Here is a 5,512-nt window from a genome sequence, read left to right as displayed (position 1 = left end):
AATCTCCTTAAACTCAACTGTGCCATTTAACATAAGACAATCAAGGGAGTGGCATCTCATCACATTCACAAGTCCTGGGGAGCAGTCTAGGACAGCTTGTGGGGGGAGGTGGCACTTCAGAAATTCTGCCTACCACAGCTATAAACACTGCTTGCTTGCTGGTATTCTAGGTGGCCTCGTTGTGTATCATTAAGTTCCCAAATTGGTAGTTTCCTTTCCTGAGAATTTGGGATAATGACCATTTTTCAGGACTCAGTACACCATGAGAATGATTATAAATTCAGGCCAAACATTTGTTTGCAAATATTTCACTGCTGTAGCAAATATCGTCAGCAGGTATAATATACTGTGCGTCCATAATACACAAAGACAATGCTATTGATCCCCCTGCTCTTCCCAATGAAAGGAGCTATGTTCTGAATGTCCTTCCTAGGAGGACATTTGCTCTTTCTCACTTACTTCCTCCACCCTGCAACAATGCCCATTATACCAGTCAAGGTTTGGGGATTACTAAGAAGAGCTTAAAGGGAAATGATAAGACTTGAGCAGACACTTAACCTCAGAAGGCCAGTACCTCTGGGTCTGAAGAGCAAGAGGAGGGAGTGGCTAACAGATCACTGAGTTCTTAGGTAGAGGAACACAGACATCTCCAACCTACAGCCTAGAAAGGAAGAAACCAGGGGGTAAATACTCTGAGCTTTCTCTCCTCCCCTCTCCAATATCCTACTGGTGCCTCTGTCAGTTGAACCCAACCAGAGCCAGAATAAAAGGAAGCCTAGAGGATACAGTCAACAGAGATCAGCTCCCCAGAGTACAGAGCATGGTGACAAACTTGGAAATATGGTGCCTTTGATACCAAGGAAGAAGGATGTATTATTAGTCATAACAAACTAAGTTTTGCTACAGCAACAAATGACCACAAATCCCCATGTCTTTCAATAATGGTCACATGTTCATCCAGGACCAGCTGCTACTCTGCTCCGTGTCATCTTCCCTCCAGAACTGAGGCCAATAGAACCATCTGATGTGTGTCCAATCTTGTAGAAAGAATAAAGGAAGTAATCTAGTGTCAGCGGCAGAAGAATCTGTCTGGAAATGGCACACATTAACTCTCTACATTTCAATGGCTAAAGCACACCAAATGGCCAGTCTTGGCTTATTAAATATGTGGTGATGTAAAATTACCCACTGTGAAAGGCATCATAAGGAGGGAAACTGGAATATCTAACAGACAGAAATACAATGTGACATAAAAGGGATCAGTGGATATGGATAAGCAAACAGCAGTCTACCATCATCTACCTTTGGCTATCCAGCATCCACACCTACCCTTGTTCCAATACAGAGACTACCTCAGCCTTTCCCCATAGGAGATCAACCCTGAGGACTCACCCTATTACTTCATCCAGCTTGAAGTCTAGGACCTCTGAGTGACATCCTCATCATCATGTCTGGATGTGACTTCTCAAGACCCCATGAGCTATGAATGTATGACCTAAAAAACTATATTCCCCATTAACACATCTAATGGGCATAACTATAATAAAAGCTCACTCCCATTGGGAAAGGAGGAAAATAGGAATTGCACAGCAACCGACAGCCATGAATCTCTAGCAATTATCAAACCCTATTAGGCAAAATGTTGTATATATGTGTGCATTTTTCTAAGGAAGCAATGATAACTGATGAAAATCTCAAAAAAAATTCTGTGTTTGAAAAAAGTTAGGAACCACTGAAATAAAAAGGAAATTATATTATTGAGAATTAAAACTTTTCTGCTGTAGTAGAATTATCTTAGAACAAAAGCACAGTTAGAACTCATTTCTAGATTATAGAAGTTGAATGTCAAAAGGAGATAACCCCTAACTTCTCTGAAGGTGGAAACCATTCTACACTCAGTAGGGAAGAGTTTTCATGCAGGAATAACTCCTTAATTTCTCAACACTTGGATTATTTTGCATGTATAATTTTATGTTTTCGTAAGTGGTTTGGGAGTATAGGTAGATTTTCTCTCAGGAGTTGGACATTTGAAGTGAAGTGGGGTAGATAAGCAGAACATAATCACTTCATCTCAACTTAGATTTATCACAGTTAACCTGTAGAGCAAAGTGCTCCCAATCAATTACTTCCAATAAGAAAGTAATTATTTCGCAGAACCAAAAAATAATTCATTACGATAAATTCATTTTCATAAGGTTCCTGAAACCAGCTCTCATCTTACATGAATCTCAGTGGATGCTGATGTCAGAGAATACTTATCAAGTAAGTTTCTGTTGCAACTCCTTTCACTTTATCTTTTTCCCTTGGATTCCTTCTTCCAGTGGAATTGGCAAGGAAAACTGACAGGATCTTCTATTTTTCTCAAAGAGTAAGTCCCCAGATTCTTTAAAAAAAAGAAAAAAAAAAAAGACAAAGATGCCATTAGGGAAAGTGGCAGGAAGAGCTGTCACTGAAAAACTACAGTGAGAATTATAGAGAGATCTTCTAAATCTCCACCTAAAATAAACTATATTTTGGTTTCTGGAAAAATTGTGACAAAACTATCTTTTAAAGACACCAATAATTATATGTGACTGAATTCTAAACTCTGGAGCAGAGATGAAAAATAAAATACATATGCCACCAATACAATGACTACCAATCAGGTACACTTAAAATCATTGGATATCTCTTCCCAAGAAAATTCAAAACTTTGTTATTTTCTTTTAAAAGTACTAGTAATAATAATAATGATAATGATGATAATAAAAAAAAAATCCCAGAGGTTCAAAGTTCTATTTTACCAAAATACAGTGGGCCACTTTTTGGAATTATAATGAGAAGTTCTTCTGGTAAAAATGTCAATCAACATACTTACACAAGTTGGAGATACGGAGTCTGCAGGTGAGATGATGAAATGACAATTATCATACACCAGAAAATTCATAGCAGAAAGAAGAAAAAAGTGAGTTACTTGGCTGGTTGGTTGCTTGGTTTCTTCCTATAAGCAAGGTCTTAAGCAAAGATGAAGCCTCCATATAAGAAAGTACTTGCCTTGGAGAAATCTTGTAAATGTTATAAAAATTAATAAGTAAATCTTCAAATTTCTATAGCCATTTTAGAATCCAAGGAAGATGCCCTATCTATTTAATTCTATGTTAGATTTCAACCGAAAAATCTACAGTGTTATTTTTCTTACTTCACTGAAAAATAAAAATAATTCTGAGCAAAATATTCAGATCTTTATTCTCAGAATAATAGCCACATGAGCAAATATTTAGTGATTTTCTGAGGTAATTCAGGTATGGCCATAGTGGTTACAACATACATGACCACACCTTTATAAAAGAAGTATATAATATAACAGATAATATATAATATATTAATCTAATATATATTAATATAATATATTAATCTAATATTATATATTAATATAATATAACAGATAATATAAACATCTGGCATCTAAGCTAAGTGTCCATTTGTCTCTGAGCACAAGTTAAAATGATATAAACATTTGCAATTTTGATTTTTTATGGGATTTGTATAGTGAAATCTTAGAAATTATTGCCATCAAAATTGATTCAACAGAAAATTAAAACCTGATAGTCCTGTTAGCATTAAATAAATTGAAATGGTAGTTTACAATCTTCTTGTAATAAAAACACCAGAGCTACAAGATTTTACCAGCAAGCTCTAGCACATATTGAAGGAATAAATAATTCAAATGTTACACAAACTATTTTAGATAAAAGATGCTATTGGTTTATAACTATTACATAGGGTTGATATATTATCAGAAAGTCAATTGATGTAATTTGCCACATTGACCAATAAAAACAAATAACATATGGTCATCTGCATAAATGTAGCAAAAATTTTTTATGAAACTATATCCATTCGTGGTTTTAAAACAAAATAAAATTTTTGACATGCTGGAAACTTCCTTAATCCAAAAAACAGTCTCTTCAAAAAATGTATAGCATACAAGATATTTAATTGATGCTTAATTGAAAATCAGAAATAAGATCCACCTACTTTCTGCCACACTATACTAGAGCTCTTAGAAACTACAGCAAAGCTAGAAAAAGAAAAAGGTAAAAGAAGTAGAAAAGATCGAACAATTATTTTCTACATGTTCAAATGAAACTGTATACATAAAAAAATCTACAAATAAATAAATATAATTAATGGTAGAAATCAGTAAGACTTTTGGGTACAAATTCAATTTTTAAAAAATCTATTCTGAAGACTTTCGCTTTCAGAAAGATAGAGTAGACATACTTATTCTTATTCCTCTCATTAGTGCAGCTAAAAATCCCGGATGTTATATATAAATCAAGCAAAATAAGACTCTGCAAAGTGTAAAGACAAATGCAAACCAAGTAAGAAAGCCCGGATCCAATAAACAATGTGATACTGAGCTCCTTGGGTTTTCTTTTTGCCTCATGTATCACAGACTGGATATATGCTGGAGAAGCTAGCAACATGGAAATGCCAATGGGCACAGACACACAAAAGGCACCAAGAAAATCCTGCTGTCTGTAGTCAAAGAACCAGGAATGAGGCAGCCTAACAAGACAAAAACTTTTAGATGATAACCGCTCCATTCAAGCCCCCATCTCTACCTCTGGCAGCAAAGGCTGAGCCTGCACTTGGTGAGCCTGAACCCTCACTATAGCAGTGATGAGGCATCCCAACCCCTTTGATGAGGTGCAGTCAGAGAGACCAAGAGGGGGTGAAAAACAAATGAAAACATAGTAAGTCTCAGCAAATAAGGAGAAGATATAAAGAAGAACCAAATGGAGATTTTAGAGCTAGCAATTACAATAAACAAAATTTTAACACCCAATGAATGTACACCAATTACTGGTGAGAGTGTAGAGCAACAGGAACTATCAGTCACTGCTGGAGGGAATGCAAATTTTGGAAGAAATTTTGGCAACTTCTTATAAAGCTAGACATAGTCTTATCATATAAATCAACATGACCCTTCTAGGTGTTTATCCAGTAGATTTTAAAACATGTCCATATAAAATCCTTCATGTAAATATTTATAGCACAATTTATTCACAAAACTGTGGAAGCAACCAAGATGTCCTCCAATAGGTAAATGAAAAACAAACTGAGATACACTCATACAATAAAATACTATTATCTTCTATAAAAAGGAATGAATTATAAAGCCATGCAAAGATATGAATGAATCTTAAATGCATAGTGCTACATGAAAAGAAAAACCCAGTCTAAAAAGACTACATACTTTATGACTCCACTTATATAATATTCTGGAAAAGACAAAACTATACAGATGTTATAGACATTACCATTGCCCAGGATTCAGCGGGACGGGCGCTGGATAAGTGAAGCGCAGGTGATTTTTTGAAGCAATGAAACTATTCTGTATGATACTGTAATATTTAATCCATACAACTTCACAACACAAAGAATAAATCTTAATGTATATAAATTTCTAAAAAATAATTTAGCATATTGAGAGGAATCTCAAGATGGAAAGCAAACTATGACAAAA

At 35.0% G+C, this 5,512-nt stretch overlaps 1 long non-coding RNA gene across 1 annotated transcript; it reads right to left on the bottom strand.

Annotated features, from left to right (window-relative positions):
- Positions 1-2,065: 2,065 nt before the first annotated feature.
- Positions 2,066-3,260, bottom strand: LOC123383149. The gene is made up of 2 exons (XR_006592587.1): positions 2,858-3,260; positions 2,066-2,383 (listed from the first exon to the last, which is right to left on the bottom strand). It is a non-coding gene; the product is annotated as an uncharacterized LOC123383149 (long non-coding RNA).
- Positions 3,261-5,512: the final 2,252 nt, after the last annotated feature.

The sequence above is a fragment of the Felis catus genome, chromosome F2 (assembly GCF_018350175.1).
Source record: "Felis catus isolate Fca126 chromosome F2, F.catus_Fca126_mat1.0, whole genome shotgun sequence".
In the NCBI taxonomy this organism is placed as follows: Eukaryota; Metazoa; Chordata; class Mammalia; order Carnivora; family Felidae; genus Felis; species Felis catus.
This window is presented reverse-complemented; position numbering and strand designations above follow the sequence as displayed.